This window comes from Pipra filicauda, unplaced genomic scaffold, assembly GCF_003945595.2.
Source record: "Pipra filicauda isolate LSUMZ 115617 unplaced genomic scaffold, ASM394559v2 scaffold87_size3191425_pilon, whole genome shotgun sequence".
NCBI classification, from domain to species: Eukaryota; Metazoa; Chordata; class Aves; order Passeriformes; family Pipridae; genus Pipra; species Pipra filicauda.
In genome coordinates this window covers 2,255,752-2,275,457 of record NW_024105064.1, presented here as the reverse complement: position 1 = coordinate 2,275,457, position 19,706 = coordinate 2,255,752, and the positions used below count along the sequence as shown (strand labels likewise).

Below are 19,706 nucleotides of genomic sequence, written 5' to 3'. Positions count from 1 at the left end.
GCTCATCCTTCTCCTGAGCCACAACACTGGCTAGTCTGGGCTGGGAAGAGGACAGGCAGGGAGCTACAGCTCTGTCAGTCCCCTGGATGGAGTGTTTCTGTTCCCAAGATCTCCTCTCACTGCTGCACACGAGCGCCCAGAGTCAGGTTTAGCTGCAGCACAGGCTCAGCAAAGCCATTACTGGAAATAACCTCCCCTGTCTCTCCAGCCAGGGCAGAGCGTGCCCTTGGATCCCATCTGACAGCTTTCCCGGGAGACACGTGTTCCCAGCGCCCAGCCTCCCACCGGGCTGGAACAACATCCAACCTGGAAGCACAGCCAGGGCAGACACCTCGGTGCCCAGTGCAAGGGCTGGCCTGGGGCAGCAGGGAGGGCTGAACACCCCCGGGCCACCTGCTTATTCACAGCAGAGAGCAGAAAGCAGGAGGGTCACTGAGCTGCAGTGAGCAGGAGATTAATAAATAATAAATAGGAGCAGCATCAATTACCAGTGCCAGAGGGGGATGCTGTATCTGGATGCAGTTCTGCTGACTGGGCCATATTGGTAAACCACAGAGTGCTTTTAGCTTCCACCCCGACATTAATTTTGGCAGTGGAAAGAGGTTTTATTAAAAGTACTGAAAATGTCATTCATCTTTATTCCTATTGCATTTGTTACGAGGATTTCAACCCCGATATGGAGCTATGGGGAGATGCAAGAATTGAAATGGACTCATCTGATCATAAAAATAAATGAAACTCTAAACAGAAGCTCACGTTTTAAACGGTGAGAAGCACATTTGTGTATTATATTTCTAGTACTGTAAGGTACTGTAAGGTGGTACTGATATGACCTGTTTTTCAAGGTTGTTTTTTTCTCTGAGGTGTTCTTTTTAAATCCTTTGCAGAGCAAATTATCTGTAGGTACGTTATGACAGCAGCCCATAATCCATAGGGGAAAAAAACCAAATAAAAGGTGGGAATGTGGAGAAATGAAATCATTCAATTACTGTTTTAAAATATTAAATTCAGAGGAAAGAAATCTATTCTCTGAAGCACTACCCAGTAATCTAAGCTGTTCAAAATACTGCTGTAAGTTCACTTATTCAAAATTGTCCCCATGTTTTGTGCTCGTTCATGGTGACATGTGACCCTTGGGGAAAGGGGGTGGCTTATGTTACTTTGAATGTCTATTTTTTAATGTATTCCTTGACCCTTTAGAACTTCTTAGTCCAAACCTGTTTGTGTTTTAAGGTTTATCAAAATATTTCCCATCAACATTATTTCTTCAATAAATGTTTTGGCTTGACTAAGCAAAAATATACATGTAGAGGGGCTTAATTTTTTCCAGCACGTCTAATTGTCTTTGTATAAAACCTCAGTTTTTCATGTTGTTTAATTACTAATACATTAATTTTTCCCAAGAAACTTCCCACTGGCTGAAACACACACAGATATTTCCACATCCTGGAAAATACCCAAGAAGGATTCTAACTTTTCTCGTCCTGTATTTGCTGTTTGGAAACATGAATTTTATAAGCACGTTCTTTCTAGCAGGTGCTCACAAGAAAGGGGTTTGCAGAATCAGGACCTTTGCTGACAAGTGTCCTGGATTTGGGATATTTGCTGTACCAGAATCCCAGAGGTCCCATGAAAGCTCTCTTTCTGTAACTCACAATGACCCACCCTCTCCTTGTTCAAGGGACATGAACTTCCCCAGGAGTGTCGAGCTTGGCTGCAAGTTCTTTCCTTCTGAACTGTATTTTGCTCAGTCCCAGTACATTTTCCCAAATAAATACTTTCTCTTGGAGTACAGGATGTAACTATTACTGAATCTTACATTACTAGCTATTGCAATTAAATTAATAACTATTGAACTAAGGACCCCTTATCCCTTTTCTTTACTGCAATGAGGCTTTGTTTGACTAAACAGAGATTCTCCAGGGACTGTGGTACAAGTCCCCTGACCCTAAATATTTTTGCTTTATGAATGCAGTTTTTGTTGCCTGGATTCTCTCCCTCAGCTGCAGGTAAGGCTCTCACAGACCAGTGCTCTCCTCAGTAATTCCAGGGTTTGGGAGCAGCTTCCCCAGGACACACACCCGCTTTCCAAGGCTGCTGGCAGGGATGGAAGAATGTTCTCTGGGAATCTGACACGTAGCTAGGTAAGCAAATCCTCTCTGTGTTTGAAGGTGTTTCACCTTCACCACTGCTCTGGTGTGCTTGGCATCACAGAAAGTTCAGGAGCCAGGCTGAATTCTCAGGGTGGATTCTGAACTCAGCATCTCCTGGGTGCCAGCTGTTTTTCTGTTAGTTGCTCAATAAGACAATTAACCCCTTGAGGAAAGTCCCTTTAAATGGGGAAATATCAGGCTTTAAGCTTTCACTCCAACTGCTTGATCAGCATCCATGCAACTGAAATGTTCCTTACCAGATTACTTAAAGGGTGACCTACACGTGTGCAGGTGGCTGGGTGCACGTGTGTGTTTGCAGAACTGTAGAACCTGATTTCTAAGATTATTACAACGTTATTGTTGCCATCATATTATTTCCCAGGAGCACTTTTAAAAGCCAAGCTACAGCTTGCAAATTTAATGGTACAGCACCAAATGTAAACCCATAACACACACCTGAGTGCTAGAAGAACCAGCACGGGGAGGAGAGCTCTGATACAATTCTGATTGTAGGAAAATAAAACCACCCAAACCCTACTCTTCTGGCCCTCCCAATGTGGGTTTGCATAAAGAAAAGGGGGAAAAAAGGAGAATTGGTGGTTGGGAAGTGTATAAACAGGCTTGGACCAACCTTAAGTCACCTGTATATGTTTCAAGGTTAGAAGATGAAGAACAAACAAAGAATCAGAACAGAGCTGGCTCCCAGCAGAGTTCTGCATTTTGTTGAACAAATATTCATACTGATCACAAACCTGCATATTTTTACCACGCTGTAGGAATTCAGCACAGTATAAAATTCTGGTGCTGACTGTAAGGGACACCAGATCCAGGTTCCACCAACCCCAGCATTTCATCTCCCTTCTTTCCACCAGCTGCCCAGGGTTAGTGGCTCAATAATTTCACATCATTGCCCCTCAGTTCCCGTGGAGTGACTCGCAAAGTCTCTCAGCAATTCTGAGCTAACTGTCCTTGAACCCACTGGAGATCAACCATCCTAATCCTCACCACAAGTAAGAAGTTCAGGATCATCTTCCTGATGATCATTAGTTAGGAACTCAGGTGTATGGACTTTGCTGCCTTTGTGTCCTGAATTCCATGCAGCCTCCCAGAACCAGTTCCCCTCACCTTAAAACGCTGCCAATTATATTCTCCTCAGACTCCAACAGTTTTGCTAATTTTATGCGATGTTCTCAGAAGTCGTTTAAAATAACTCTTTTGTTCCATAATAACAGGGAAACCGAAAGAAACTGTGAGAATGCAGAATGTAACTAAGGAGACTGAGCTACTCCTACTTTTTGCTCTGCCTGCCCTCACTGAGCATTTCTGTTCAGTGTGCTTTTGCTGATTTATTTCCTTTAATGAACCATCTTGATATTCTGCTACCTGGGTCCTTCCTTGGGAAGGAGCAGTCATGGTTGTCATTCAGCTGTTAAAGAACTGGCAAATAACAGCAGGTTGGAGCAGTTCTGGACCAGGGTTGGAAAAATAAAATGAGAGTTTAAGACAGAGAGTTCTGAACAGACTCGGGAAGGAAGCTGAAATTTAAACATTGTAAAAGCTTCATCTAATTTGGGTGGAAAGTCGGGAGAAAGGAGGGCTCTGCATTGCTTTTGGGACCAAATGGAGAACTTCAAACTAGATCAAACTCCCGGGAATGTCTCCGTGGATCTCTCCAGGTTTAACAGAATGCACACCACAGCAATCAAAGGATACACAGGCAGGCAAATTGTTATGGAAGGGGAGACAGTGCTGGGGTGATTCTGGGATATGAGCTGGTCCTTGGAATTATTATTTTGAGTAAGTCTATTAGAGACACTTACCTGAAGTCACAAATAGAGAAAGAAAGAGGAAAAACATAATTATTTATTACTTCAGCACTATTCTTAATCCACCCGAGGAGCTATGCAATCTTGAGAAGTGCTGATCTTTCACCTTTTTTTACAGAGCATAATTTACACCCTAATGGTGACAGTCCTTCAGAGACCAGGAGCATCTTGAGTTACCATAAGAATCATGCAATACATTGCAATACAATAAAAACATGTAAATTTTTTATGGCAGCAATGCTATTTGCATGCAAAAAATAATTTATAAAGTGGGACTGCCTAAAGATTCACCTCAGTCAGGATGCTCCCTGCAAAGGGGTTAATAACAGCAGCTGATTGAGAAAAAGGTGCAAGAAATTTTGCAATTGAGAACTGTGGAGCAACCTGCTCACAGAGCTTCTGTACATCTCACCCAAGCTTCAGGAGAAAAACTGCTATTTTTGTGGGAGCTGGCCTAGTCCCGGCCTGTGTGGAAGCCCCAGGTTTGAGAAATGTCACCATTTGGTGAAATTCTGCGAGTTACAATTTATTTTAGGTGTTTTGATTTGCTTTGGCTACACCAGCTACCAAGTGGCCCAACAAAAAACCAGAATATTTGGGTTTGTCAGTTAGTTGTCTATATTAGATCTTCAGGTTTTAGCAGATCTTTTCAGCTAAAACTTTAGTTACAAACAATATTTTTGTAGTATGCAGAAGCAGAGCAATGAATAGGTCCATTTATTTCTGGTGACCTGCACAGTTGTCCACTGAACTACAAACCAGGGCAGTTTATGGACCTGTGTGCACGTGCAAGAAAAGGAAGGTTAACAATTAAAAAGAAATTAAAAAAAATAAAGATAATGCACAGCACAGGGCTGTGTGAGGGCATCAGACCAAACCACTGCAATGTGAGGTTCTTCTGACAGATTTTAAAATGCAGCAAAACTGATTTGTCCAGTGAGATTTGCCAAGCAAACCCCACCCAGCCCACGTGGAACAACCCTCCCCTCTGTAAACAACCACTTCCAGTCCTCATAATCCCGCTCCATAATAGCAGGATAACTGTGTATCAATCAAAATTTTCACTGGAGAACAAGATATAACTGAGTCACTGCATCAGAAACAGGAACTGTTGCAACAGTTGTATTTTTACAAAAGGATAGGTGTGGTGGAAGCATTAGCTCTGTGGACGTGTGGGAGAAACATGTTGGATAGTTCAGTTTCCTTACCCCAATTCCACGGATTTGAGGACATGGCAGAGCACAGACCTGTGGGCAGAAACACCTGTCAGCTCTCAGAAAACAGAGAATGCATAAAAATTGGGATGCAAGAAAATGAGAGATTCCTAGGAGAGGATAAGGTCTGAATGGGTGGTTTATTTAAAAAAAAAAACCATATTCAGGTACTGTAACTGTCCCACTACTAAAAGCATGTAAGGGAAATACAAGGAAGAAAAGCAGTAAGTATTTGTGTGATAAGGAATGTGCAATGAGAAAAAAGCATGCATTAGTTTTTAATGGTATACTTTATAATGACATAATTCATTATATAATTAATTCACACAGCAATTCTTCTAGTCCAGTAACAAAACTTCAATGCCATCGCTTTCTAGAAGTAACAAAATGTGATTTTCTCTTTGTTATGAACCTCAGAATGTTATTTTTGTTCACTGCATGGATTTTTTTTCTGTATGATCCAGCGTCAGGTAAAGATTTTCCACAAAATCTGATAAGACACATGAATTTTCCTTTGCAAAACAAGGATTTTTCTCTTCCTCTCTTCCTTTTTTTTTTTAAATCCTTTGTGTATAAAATTTTTTTTCCCTGATGTAGCAAGTGGTCATTCTTTTCCTCACAAATTGTGGTGTATTCCCAAGAGGGTATTTCAATCTGCTAAGCCTAAAAGCAATCTCTAACTAACTAAAAAAAAACCAAACAAAAAAAATCATGCAACTTGCCTCCTATAAATCTCCCTGAGATTTTATGACTTAAATGTTGTGTGTAACTGCTTTTGAAATCTCTAGAAAACTTTGCAAATATCTAATTAACTTGTGGTGTTTCTTAGGCGCTGAGATTTAATCAGTGTTTTCCAGCTGGGAGTGCTGGATGAATCTCTGGCCTCAAGAACATTGACATTCCCCTCTGCATACATGTGGTTCCACAGATTTTAGTGGGATAATTCCTGTCCACAATGCACATGTACATGTATTTCTTTCAGGGGTGGAAGAGAAATTATTTCCCCACGGTTACTGATGGAATACAAGCAATTTGGGACAATAATTCAAGAATAATTTATTCTAACGTCAGGAAACGTCTTGTTTTGCTATTTGTAAATCTCAGGGTGACAAATTAAAGCTTTGGCGCATCATAAATGTTACTTAAAAACAAACATTTGATTATTGCAAAACCAAGGTTTAACCACACCAGGATCTAATAGTTTTTCATAACAGACAACCTGAATAATAGCCAACCCACTTTCCTGCAGTTTAATTGGCAAACCTGCTCTTTCCCTTACTAATTACAGGTAACCACACCTCCCTTCAGAAAGCATGACAGCAAGGAACAGTTTGGTTTAAATTCTGAAGAAGCAAGAATCTTCTAGGGGAAGAGTTTGCAGGAAAAGCAGCCAGGTAATGTCAACTCTTTAACAAGGTATAAATAAATAAGGGGGGAAAAAAAACCCCCAGATTTACCCTGTTGGAGGAGGAAAAGTGATGCAATACTGTATTAATACTTACTTTTCAATATTAATTAGGGTTTCAGTATATGAGTTCTGGTGTGAAATGATCCCATCTTGGAAACATCTCTCCTGCCTGGTTTATGTGAGGCCCAGTCTATAAGACAGAAATTGCAATTTTTCTTTTAATGCTAATTAATTTTTTTCTACTTTCTCTTCCGTGCAAACCCTTCCAGACCAGTGGTGGATGTTGTGAGGAGAATATGAAAAGAAGGCTCTGGAAGCTTTGGCTGCGAGAGCACCTTTATTGCCAACACCGGGAAAAGAGAAGTTCTAAGCTACGGAATTGCTGCTCGTCGGGTTCCCGAGGGAAAGATCACGGAACTGTGCAATAGTTGGGGTTGGAAGGGACCTTTGGAGATCCTCCAGTCCAACCCCCCTGCCCAGGTAGGGTCAGCTGGAGCAGGGGACACAGGGACACATCCAGGGGGGTCTGGGATGTCTCCAGAAGGGGACACCTCCATGGGAAGAAGTTCTGCCTCGTGCTGAGGTAGAACTTGTTGTGTTTGTGTTTTAGTTTATGGCCATTGCTCCTCATCCTGCCCTTGGGCACCACTGAACAGAGTCCGGCACCACCAGCCTTGGAGATGTTTGTATGGATTGCTCAGATCCCCTCTCAGCCTTCTCTTCTCTGGACTAAACAGGCCCGACTCACACAGCCTCCCCTCACAGGATGGGATACAAGGGTATTTATTGCTTTCCAGCCCTCTGTGAGCAGCATTTGAAGGCCTGTGGCCCTCCCTTCCCACCCTTGTGGGAACCCCGGGCAGCCCCGAGCGCTCACGTTCCACACGGTGAGGGGGCCCCGTGCCTCTGCCCGTCCTGCGCTCCGTGCCAGCCCCTCTGCTCCCGCACCACCAGCCGCGGGGCAGTTCCGTGCCTTTTTTTTTTTTTTTCGTTACCCACGAGGCTTTCGCAGCCTTTTTTTTTTTTTTTTCCTTCCCGGCCTGCAGGGCCGGCGGGGCGGCCGCGAACCCTCCTCGCTCCGCCCGCCCGCGCCCTTTGTTCGCGCTGAGGGGGCGGGAGCGCGCGCGCAGGGCGGGAAGCGGGAGCGCGACAGAGCGAGAGCGCGCGCGCGCGCGCGCGCGCGGCCGCCGCCCCCGCCCCGCCCGAGGGGCCGAAGGGCGTTGCCCGGCCGGGAGCGCGCGCGCGCACACACACACACATACATACACACACATATACACACACACATACACACATATACACACACACACACATATACACACACACATACATTCATACACACACACACACCGCGAGGCGCCCAGGAGCGCGCGCCCCGGCCGCGCTGGGCGGGTGCCCGGTGGAGGCGGCGGAGCCTCCGGTGAGAGGTTCGGCTGGAGGGAACGCGCCGGGGGCTGAGCGGGGCCGGCGGAGCCTCCGGTGAGAGGCTTCGGCGAGAGGGGCGGCGGGGCCGGGGCGGGGCGGGAGCCGAGCCGGGGTTTCCCGGGCGGGCAGCACGGGCGGGGCGGAGGGAGGAGGAGGAGGAGGGAGGTTCGCCGCGCCCAGGCTGCCGCTGCCCGATGGCTGCGGGGAGCTGAGCGGGCTGAGGAGGAGCCGAGCCCCAGCGACACCCCCCTTCCTTGCCGCGGATCCCTCCTTCCCGCCCGGCTCTGCCGCCTTCCCCGGGACCCGCCGGGCGCAGCGCGGGCGGCTCCCCCCGCTCCTCCTCCGCCGCCTTCTCCTCCGCCCCCCCTTCCCTTCCCTTCCCCAGGCCGGCGGGACGCGGGCAGGACCGCGGGCGGCGGACGGACCGGCCCGGTTCATGAGCATCGGCCGGCAGGGCAGGTAACCGTGTGTGCGAGGGGAAGGAGGGCGGGGGTCCCCTCGGAGCGGCGCCTCCCGCCCGCCGAGCCCCGGCCGGCCCCACCCCGGGGCCATCTTCGCTCGGCTCCCCCTCAGTCCCGCGCCTTCCCCTCCCCCGCGCTTCCTCCTTCTCCTGCCGCACTTCTCCTTTCTCCCTCTCCTTTTCCCCCCCGTCCTCCCCTTCCGCCGCCGCACCGGGGAGGGGGCCCTGGGCCGCCTTCTCCCTCCGAGCCCCCCGCCCGTGGCGGGGCTGGGAGTCGCCCCCCCCTCCCCGGGGCTCCAGCCTCCCCTAAAAAAGAAGTGTGTTTGTAGCTGGAGGAGGAGGAGGAGGGGGGAAAAAAAAAAAAAAAGAAGGTGGGGGTGGGACTGATTCGCCTCCCGAAGGCTTCCAGGCGAAAAGGGAGGAGACCTCGGATCTTGCGGGGTTCCATTTTTAATTGTAATTACGCCGTGGTGGTCCCCGCCAGACGGTTTTGGGGAGGGGAAGGGTGCGGGGTCTTTTCTTATAAAGGCACAAAAGGCGAGTTTCCCGAGCGATCCAGCCGGCAGAGGGAATATTTGGAGAGAGATTCAAGGAGGGAGGGGGAAAAAAAAAAAAAAAAAAAAAGGAGCAATGGTGTGGCTGCTGTAATGGTGGAAAACTGATTAAGAGGAGCCGGGGGTGAGACAAACAGGGTAAGGCTGCTCCCGGCCCCCCGAGCCAGCCCAGGGCTCGCAGATGGGGCTCCTGCTGGGTGTGCTGGGCGAGGGAGGGGTGGGGAAGGGTTTGTTCTCGCTAAAATCACAACCCAGGATGGATTTAGACCGCATATTTGTTGTTTCCCCCCCTCCCTCCCCCCCAGTGTATTACGGCGCTGCATATTTTTGTGTGCCCGTAGCAGCGGTAACGAAGATCATGGAGGGTGTTTGCTACAATAGGAAGATGGAGTTTCCTCCTCGGAAAATGCTGTTTAAAATATCGTTTCGGTTCCTTGCTTTTTATTGTAAGGATTTTCGGCGTTAATTTTTTTTTTTTTTTTTTTTTTTTTTAATCCGCGCAAGGGGTATGGAACGTGTGGGGGTTCTGATCCTACAGCTCGGTAGGGAATGAGGATGTGTAAAGCCTTGCATGTAAATGCGAGAGAGACAAGGCGTTTTATTAACAAAAAAATCCTGTCCGGGAGAAAATCAGAATGATGTAGGGGTTGTAAGATGTCGATTTATCATTGCTGAAGACGAACTGAAATTTTAACGAATGCGATATTTCATTATTCTCTAACAAAGTCACGGCCGGGACTCGTTGTTTTAAGGCAGGCATCCTCTCTGGGATGCCGACTGCCACGTTATTATGTATTGTCTCCACAGGAGGAAATAGGAGGAAAGGGCTGTAAATGTAAGGCTTAAGTGATTATTGAAACAGCTTTTGAGAATAGTTGCCTCAACTTGGAGAGGTGATTTAAGACTGAAAAATCGCACATTTTTGCTGCTGTAGAATATCCACACCCAGTCGTGAGAGTTTTATCCCGTATTTTAAGCTGATCTGGACACAAGGATGTGAGTCGAGGCAAAACGCTGTCGGTGTGTCTGTGAAATGCGTGCGAGGAAACCAAGACGATCCGCTAATACCTAAATTCGTTCTAAATGCCATGGCTCGGAGTTCCTCTCCTTCCCTGGCGTGCTTCAGGAGAGGAGAAGGGGAAGGGGCGATAACAGTGTAGTTGTTTTGGTGGCTGCAGATTAGCCAAGGGTGTGTGTTTGATTTTTCTTTTTCGCTGTGAATGAATGGATCTCTCTGTGCCTGGGCCCAGTAGCTGCAACAAGATGGCGTTTGCAGCAAGGCAGCTCTCATTTTTCAACTCCTCCTCACCACAGCTTTGCCAGGCTGGATCTTATTTCGTAATTGTGTTTTAGATTTTTACTCTCTCGTTCTCTTTGCCTTCTTCTGTTCTGGGCTGGAGGGGGGGAGGTAGGGAGGGCGTTTTGGAAGATCGCTGCGAGAAATCTGGGTGGTTTTTTTTTTTCCCCTTAATTTTTCGTGAGCTTCTCCAGATAGGAACCGGGTGGGAGGAGTAAATAGTTTTATTGAAATGTTCACGGAGGCTCTCGCTGGATAAAGGGGTGACACGATTTTCGTTCCTACCTCACGGTGCCTGCTTAATGCCGTCAGAATGCTCCTGGCTTTTGTCAAGCCTGTTGCTGAAAAACAGTTTTTAAGCCTGGAGCACAGGCATCCAAAGGCCCTGGCGGGCCGGGGGCTGGGGCTCTGTGAGCCGGGTGACCATCAGATGAGCCCCCGTGCACACAGGTATCCTTCTGTCACAAAGGAGACTCTCCCACCTGCTCCGGAATGCTGAGCTGGAGGCTCTTAAGGCTGCTTTTGACCCAGAATTATTGCCATCCTCTAGGTAACTGTCCTTTTAATGGGCAAGAAGAAGAAAGGTTTAGGGGGTATTAAAACAGTTCTGTGTCTGTGAAGTGCTCTGTTTTAAAATGACATTGCAAATTTCTAAAGCCTTTTGTGTGTGTTTTTCGGTATCTTTTAAGAAAAAAGGACTTTCGATTTGCAACTTCTGTGGTATTTCACTCTAGTGCCAAACTCCTTAGCTTTGGTAGCCTAAATAAAATAGCTTGGTTAGTGTTTGATATACTGGACTCAGGCTTAAAACAATACACTTCCCAGCAAGAAAAATAAGAAATGCTTGTTATGTCTCCCGTATTCAAATGACCTCCAAACCTTTGGTAGTATCAACCTTTTTAGTACTGTTTATCTATGACTTAATGTATAATCAGTTGTTTGTTAGTTTATTGTAGTAGCCCAGCTGTAGTTCCTGCAGAAGGAAGCTGGGAAGCAGAAGAGCTGATTTTCAGTTCAGGCTTGTGGTGGTGGTGTTATTTTAAATTTAAATAAAAAAAAAAAAGCTGAAATTAGCTGAGTGCATTTTATTCCTCTAGTTTTTCAGGAACAGTTTTTTAAATGAGAATACTGTGCACATAAACATCCATTTGATGTTCATGTGCTGTTGAACTCGAAATTTTTGTGCATTTTTTTTTGTTACTGCTCCTTTGGCCTTTCAGTACAGAATCAGAAAGGAGCAGAGTGAAGTGGGATTCTGTTTTGGGTACGATAAATTGCATTTATCCTTGTTGAGTCCTTGCAGCTGCTCAGTCAGTACGTAGCAAGCATCCTACCATGAAATCTTTGACAACATGGTAAATTAAAATTCCACAGGAAACCTTAGCAGAACAGTTTTTAAATCACCTCCATGCCTCGTGGAAATCCGAAAATGATGTATTTGGACTTAATGAGAATTCTTCTTTGTGTAAGTAATCAATGAAGTTTTGTACAATTAGGGAGTGTGTAGAATTTTGTGGAGCCTTATTCTTAATGTCATCCAAGAAGAAACCCTTAATACCATCCAAGAAGGAACCCTTAATACCATCCAAGAAGAAACACTCCACAGCTATGAAGAATTTTAAAACTAGAACCATTAAACTAGTTTACTTAGAATAAGAAAATCCTTCAACTAATGCGATTAATTTAATTGCAGTAGAAATATATATAAATATATATATCTTTCGTAGGGTGCCTTTTCCTGACATTAAGCAAGATGTTGGCTGCAGCTGTGTAACAACTTCCTGGTGCTCTGGAGCCTTAGGTTTGCTCATGTGGAAAACAACTAAACAGTTTCTTCTTAAACAGTCACTTAGTTATGATTTCTCAATCCCTGCGAGACCAGATGCCAATTCCTCTGGAACTGGCGTTGCCGTTGTGGGTCCCTGCGAGGTCCCTGGAGCCGTGGGGAGGGATGTTGAGCCAGTGTTAGGTTGAGCTGCTTTTATGGTTCCTGCCATAAAAAACTGGGAGTTGTTTGCGCTCCGCGAAGCCGCCGCTGGATCTGCCTCCCGCACGTCGGGCCCGGCTCACGTCCCGGGCGCTGAATTGGATTAAATTCTTACTGTCCGTGGATTTTGGCTCTCGGCATTAGTGGATTGGTAATTGATATTCTCAATTTTCATATCCATTTTGGAGCCATATGGCACAACGTATTGCTCCGGGAGCCGCAGTTAGCGCTGCCGCCTTCCCGCCGGGGGGAGGTGGCACCTCGTGCCTTCAGGTGGTTGAGCTGGGCTTGGGTGAGTTGCCTTTGGAGTCTCCAGTGCCCGTGGCCGTGCCAGAATTAGAGGTGGGGTCCTTTTTTACAGTATTTTACCAGTTATGCTGCAGGGGGGGGAAAAAAAAAGTATAACCTTGAAAGCGCCCAGGCTGTGTTAGTGAAATGTTTCTGAAGCATGTGATTGGAGATAAAGTGGGCATGTTTTGAAGGGAGTCTCTTGGATGCTCCAAGTGCAGACTCCATACTCCATTCAAAATGTTTTTTTTCTCCCCACTGATAAAGTTGGAATCAGTGTTAGCCAAGGTCGTGATAAAAAACAAAAATACCCCCAAGCCCCTCTGTTTCTATTTAACATAGTGTCTCCATTTATTATTTCTTCACAGGGTGTCCAGTGTGCTGGGGATTCTGTGAGCGTGGATTTGTTTTTCACCAAACACAAATGTATGCACAATCCATAGATACTTGAGCCAACTGGTAGTTGAGCAGAACATTAAGAGGTTTTTAAAAGCTTTGAGCTGGCTATGAGCAGTACCTTTGCTTTGGATGCCAAAATAATCAGCGTAAATTACTGTGCAAGGCTTCCTACTACAAAACCAGGGACACTCTTGAGATAGGTTTTGAGGCAGAATTCTGCATTTTTATTAAAGCACTGGAGGATTTCTGAGCAGAGAGAAAGGAGATGATCAGCCTTGGAGTAAAAATGAACACTTAAAAGTATTTTTGTGGACATTAAGATCAGATCTTCTTGCCCTGTTGTTTTTTTTTAACAGTTGACCTTCTAAAACGTGTTCTTTGCAATTAATACCTCGTAAGACTTACCAATTAATTTGTATTAAAGGCTTGCCCATTGCATTTGTTGGAGTGGCACAGGACGTGTTATGATTTATCAGCCTCTGGAATATTTCTGCCTGTCTGGGAGGCTGCCCTGGGAACCTGGAGGGTCCTGCTTACAGGGGGTGATGTTTGCCTTGCCCGGGATATTCTTAGAAATGCAGGAATTTTCTGTCTTGAACCCAGCCAGGGAGTACTGACAGTATTCCTGGGTGCCATCTGGAAGGAGCGGGGCTGTGCTGTCGCCTGCTATGTGCATCTTACTCTGGGGTAGTGGGGGGGCTGCAATTAGATGCCTACATGGGAAGTCTTTTATGTGTTAGCCAAAAAAAAATATATATATTTCTGGGGACATTATGGAAGTGCAACTTGTAGGGGAGCCATGGAAATCATCCTTTTAAAATTCTCTCCGGGATTTTCAGCCTTGGCCTAAAGTGGTAGAAAATAAGGATCCATCCAATTGTTCCACGTTGACCTGGTTGTTGATGTTTTAGCTCACTGAGGAGGGTGACAGGACACAGGAATAAAGGCTTGAGAAAGCAGTTACAAAGCAGATTGTTGAGGTATTGCTGGATTGAAGTCTTGTTGAAATAAAATACCAATACCTCCAGCAGGTTTAAAATAGAAATGCTTTAGAAGGTGCTGGAGATGTTTAGGATGCCTGGCCTTGGATTATTCAATAGGATCCCCTCTGTCACATTTTCTATGGTAATTAAGAATTGTTGAAATCAAGATATTTTTGTCACTTGCCATATGCTAATTAAGGGAAGAGCTGTAGTTATTTCTTATTTGGTGGCACTGAAGGGTTAAAATTTGATCTTCCTGTGCCATGTCTATTTTGGAATCCTAATAATGGATAAGTGAAAATGAGGCTGAAGACCTGAGGAAGGTGATCTGAGGGAGCTTAAAGGAGATAAGATATAAGGTGGCTCTATAACTGAAGATGGTAAAGATAGGCTAAATCTTTATTTTCACAGATTGCATTTAGAACTTGGTGTGGGAAAAATTAGCAGCAGATAACACAGTGAAGGGAAAGAGAGTGATTAAAAATCTAGTTGCTGTTTTAATGTGAAATGTAGTTCATTGCCTGAAACTGCTTCATGAAAAATATGTATAATAATTTGTGAGGTGGAATTTCAGCTTTGTCAAATCACTGCAGTTTCCAAAGGTTCTGTGTGGAGAGGAGAAATACCTTCCAGATGTTATAAGGATTAATCAAACTGGGGATAACCAAATATTTTTTTTCTGCATTTCTACCTTGATCTGAGGAAGGTTTGTATAAAATTTCATGCCAGTTCTGTTTATCATGTTTTTCTCAGATGAGAATATTTTTTATGCCTTCTTGAAAACCGCAGCAATGCCTGCCAGCCCTCCCCCCCCCAAAGAAAATATTAATTATCTGTAATTAGATAGATTAGATAATTTTTTTTTTGTAGCTTTATGTAACATGGTCCTATATTAAAAGCTATGTATAGATTTTTGTCACTATTTTCAGCTCACTCTTTTTTTCCCTCAGCAAAGGAAGGGGGGGGAAAAGTAAAACCAAAATACTTCTCTCTGGAAACTCAGAGCTCCATCCAAACTCCTGCGAGCTGTGTGTCAAAGGAGGTGAGAATATTTTACCAGGTCAGGTGTCAGTGATGATTTTCCTCATCTTTAGTACAGAATCCAACTGTGTTGAGTATGGGGGACTAAATTAAGATATTTTGCAAGGCTTTCTGTGTGCCTCTGAGAAAGGCCAACCCCCACAGTTGCCATCACTGACAGGAAAGTGATGCCTTGTTTTCTCTTCTGTCACAGTGACCTTAATTACTGCAGCTGATCCAGCTTATTTTCTCTGTTTGTAAGAAATAAAGAGTGTTCCTGCTTAGCTACTACAGGTGGGCTGTTAATTCTGTACATCTCTATTTTCTCACTGCTTTTCCGGCCTTGCCTGTCTTGGCCTAGATTTAGGGAACCATCTTAAAAGTGTTTTCAGGAACATGTGCTTTGTGTTTATCCTGACATTTCAGGGTTTATTAAAATCTGTCAATAAGTAGAGGTTATCTAAAATTACTTGCAGAACCACGAAGTTACTTGACAAGCTGAGTGGGTTTTGTTTTGTTTCTGTGAAATGCTGAAGCGAATTTCCAGCACTTGCTCTGACAGAAATTGTGCACTTCAGATTTGGAGTTTTGACTTCCATGGAAACTGGGATACACGTGCCCAGTATTAATGGCCTGTGCCTTCCTGTGAGGACTCTCTCATTCCCACCTGTGCTAACACAGGGGATGTTTTCCCAGATTTCCTTTTCCTGAGGGTTACAGGGCAGGCTGTGGAGCTGACGAATGTTTTTGGAGATCGTGGGCCATGTCTGTGTCTGTCCAGATGTTGTGCCTTGGAAGCTTCTGCCTGAGGTGTTGCTGTCCTCCTGTAATTTGTGGGAAATATGGCTTTCATCTGGAATTGCAGGGATTGGACAGCCCTGGCCACCCTTTTACAGCCAGAAGGCTCTGTATGCAGTCCAGCTGGTTGGAGTTTTGTAGGGATTTGAGGGATTTACCGAAACAATTGAGGGATAGGAGGTGGGTCAGAGCTGCAAGGTTAAAACCATACCCAGGATGGTATAAATGTGCCTCTTTTATTGATGCAGAGATCTTAAAAGTTAATGCTGGGTTATCTTCAGGAGTGAAATCTGTAAGGCCAGGCAGAAGTGTTCACTCTGTGAACAGCACTGACCGTGAGCCCCTGAGCTTATTTCTTCATTTGACACGTGTGCAATACTGATATTTTCTAGTAAGATCTTTGTGGTGAAGCCCAGTGCAGTGAGTGTGGTTTGGTCAGGTATGTGCAGTTCTGTTCCATTTAACTTCAGTTAGGTGTTTGAGCTGATACCTCTTGGCTAATGCCTCGTGGTTCAGGGTACGTGTTGAACATAACAATGCTCGAATCTCAGAACAAAAAAAAAGAGTAAACTTAGGTTTCAGTGTGTAAAATACCACGAGTTATTACTACATAATTCAAAACTTTGTGTATGTTTTGTTTCCAGTAAATGAAGGAAGAGTGCTAAACAAAGCAGGCCTGTGTGCGTCAGGATGCTGAGAAGAAACCTGTTTGTGACCCTCTTGGATTTTATTAGTTCCCAGAACTATATTTTAATTTTATTTTTTTTTTTCAGATAGCCTAACAAACATACTGGGAGGCTGCTGTGGTAATTTTCACTGTTTGTCTAGAAAAGCAAAGTAAATGCGATAGTCTGCTGAAACCTTGGGTGCTCAAAATAAGATGATACTGCACTAATTAAGGAGCTGTCTTTGCTGGAACATATGTCTGCTATTCCTGCTGCACGTTCTCTGGGAAGTGGCAGGACACTGGAGGTACTGCTGTCTGTGTAACAAAGGTGGTGTCTGTACAAAGATCAAGAACAGGTTGCCTGATGCTCGTGGCAGTTTAATTGTGCTGCGGGTTCCCTGGCCCTGGGTTTCACTGCGGCTGTCAGATATTATCTGTGCAAGTTACTGTGCAGTGCTGTGGTTAAAGTGCTGGAGAGCACTCACAGAAAGTAGTATTGAACAGGAACAATTGAACAGATTTAAAATCTTGGCAGAGTAGTGGGTCTTCAAGAGATGCCTGGAGAAGCTGGGGAAGTGTTTTTTCAGGTATGAAAACTCAAATACCATTGAAGCTTTGGACAGTGAGGTCAAATTGGTCAGTTTGACTTCAATTCGTTATTCTTCTGACTATAAACAATAGTGAAGCTTCAGCATTTCAGGAAATACTTTGGTTTGCCCTACAAGAAGATTCAGTGCTGGTGTGGGGGAGGTGGAACTTGTGCAGAACCTGCCTGGGCTCAGTATTTCCCAGGTGGGAGTGTTTAGGGGCTCCAAAAACCCATGGAGTGGTGCTTGGTGGAGGGGCTGTGCTGGCTGAATCCAGGGCCAGGGCAGAGCCTCAGCAGTTGCAGGTTTCAGCCGACCTGGAAGGTCAGCCAGGCTGCTGCTGTGGTTAAACACACTTGGCCTTCTTACCTTCACTTTGCATGGATTCCTGTCCATAAAACAGGTGGGATTGCTTTCTGATGGGTTCAGTTTTATCTTCCTTAGTTCGTTCCCACCCTGGCTCTTACCCCTGCTGCTGTTTAATTTTTTTTCTATTTAGCACGTTTCCTCTGTGTTTTGATCACCTGAGGAGGTGACACTCAAAGATTATTGCCAGAGGTTTTAGGAGGGTCAGTGCAGTCCTCTGGGAGGAACATCCAGGGGGAAAGGGAGGGTTTCTTTCCTGCTGTGCCCTGGGCTGCCCCTCCCTGCCAGCACTGGCCATTGTTGCCTCCTCTGTTCCCAAACCCCACTGCTCACTCTGATGGCTCCAAGGTCTCCTGTGCTACTCGACTTCTCACTCTCACCCTTGCTTTTCTTGTTCTTCTGTACCTTATTTTGTACAAACAGTACATATCAAAATACAGCAATTGCTGGGAGAAATCAATGAGCTGCTGGGGTATAAATCATTGCTATCAAAACTAATGGAGCTGCTTGCACATTGATTAAAGATGGGCTATGTTGATTGTGGGGCTAGAGAACAAAGTATTGCTCAGTCTATTTTGGGTGAAAAGATTAGAGAATTCATGCCATATTTTAATCTCTGCTGAGTATCTTTTATCTGCTATATGCATATAATAAATTTTGTTGATTTTTAAGGTCCACTGAAATGCTTTTTATCTTCAGACTGGTGCTGGGAAGCAGCTGTTTCATGGTGTAGCTTAACTTATTCTAACAGTGCTCTGTTAATCTCTCACTGAAGATCAGTGTGCTGTTTGAACCCCTACATTCTTATTTCAGTGAATTAAATGTATTCTGTTTATTAGTTAGCTGAAGGTTGGATAAAGATCTCTAACACAGTAGTAAAGAGTGAATATTTTTCCTTTAGATGATCTCTGAGGCTTTGTAGAGCCTGTGTAGCAGAGGCACAAAGGAGCAGATGGTTTGTTCCAGTGTCTTAACTCCCTGTTTTTGTTGGGGCAGATGTGACAGCAGCTGTGCTGAGAAGGTATTTATGAAGTCGTGTCCAGCCTGTCTCTAAGATGGGGTTACCTTTGTTGCTTCTGTTGGATTTTTTTAATTAGTATTTTTACTTCATAAATACAGTAAAAGCTTGTTTTCTTTCACTGAGTTGCTCTAAGCCAGAGCAGAGGGAAGAAGCCACGTTACTGAAGTGCTTTGGAGATTCAATCCTAACCATGAAAGGCATTTTGGGTGGAACTCCTGATCCATATGGCACAGCCCAGTTAAGGTTTGCTGGAGCACAGGCTGTCTGGCTGCCTCTGGAAGCACACAGTGTGTTTCTCATTAGTGTTTGGAGGTGCAGTGAGACATGGCAGCACGTGAGCTCCTCACTGTGCCTACGTGCTGGGGCCAGGGAGATGCTGTTGGGAGGCAAAGTGGTCCAGAAAAGATCACCTTGTAGCTGAAAACACCTCCTTTAGCTCAAGAGCAAGGGTGTGTTGGTTTGATTGGCAGCTTCTTCCTATTTTTAAATGGTTTTACTTAGAAGGATGTGTAAAGCATCAGTGCTAACTGTAGCATTCTGGAAGTTGGTGCTGTTTTTCCTTAGGGAAGCAGCTGATTCTCCTTTGACTCAGTTGACTCTTTACTAGCTGGCATACGTGGAACAAAACGGGTGATTCAGCCTCTGTTGCTGAAATAGTCAGGCTAAAATTTATGGAAATATAAAACACAATAATGGGAATTTGTGCTAATTTTCTGTGCTTATGCACAGAGCCTCGCCAATTTTTTCTTAGTAGTGTTTTAGTGTTTATTTCGCTGTTTTTGTTTCTGGTTTTTGTGTTGTAAATAGGTGATCACATCGCCCATTTCCTCCTCTAATACAATAAATATTGTAGTGAAGATCTCAATGTACCTGCTGATGTCACTGTGCTGGTGAGATCCGAACCAACACGTGATTTTTAACAAGGTGAAGATCAAGGCGAGACAGATGTGTTGGCAAGAGCTGAGAGAAAATCCCTTCCAGGCTGTTGGAACCTACTTGTTCCCTCCCACTTTAATCCCTGACACTGGCAGTTGATCCACCTGATGGATTTCCTTGTAATCTGGTGGATTTTGGGAACAGGGGGTGGTGTAATCACCTGCCTCTGTGCCAAGTTCTGCATCTCTCCATCCCTGTGCCCGAGGACTGGGAGCAGTGGGATCCAGTCCCACTGGGACAGACTGGGGAGAGCTGGAGCACAACATCCTCGGGAGAGAGAGAGAGAGAGAGAGAGACAGCAACCTTTGGGAGGACTC

General features: G+C 45.1%; 1 protein-coding gene and 1 long non-coding RNA gene across 6 annotated transcripts in view; one reads left to right on the top strand and one right to left on the bottom strand.

Moving 5' to 3' along the window:
- Positions 1-5,086: 5,086 nt before the first annotated feature.
- Positions 5,087-7,608, bottom strand: LOC113991930. Its single transcript, XR_003542103.2, has 3 exons — positions 7,479-7,608; positions 6,696-6,791; positions 5,087-5,226 (listed from the first exon to the last, which is right to left on the bottom strand). It is a non-coding gene; the product is annotated as an uncharacterized LOC113991930 (long non-coding RNA).
- Positions 7,609-7,995: 387 nt separating this feature from the next.
- The window catches only part of GNB1 (G protein subunit beta 1), a 35,311-nt gene continuing 23,600 nt past the window's right edge, over positions 7,996-19,706 (top strand). For 2 of the 5 annotated variants that reach the window (XM_027728679.2, XM_027728673.2), the window contains exon 1: positions 8,186-8,485. The gene's annotated coding sequence lies outside the window, so the exon portion shown is untranslated. Of the gene's footprint in view, positions 8,081-8,185; positions 8,486-9,140; positions 9,179-19,706 lie in introns of those variants that run through there. The other 3 variants (XM_027728676.2, XM_039390864.1, XM_027728675.2) reach the window with 3 other exon arrangements.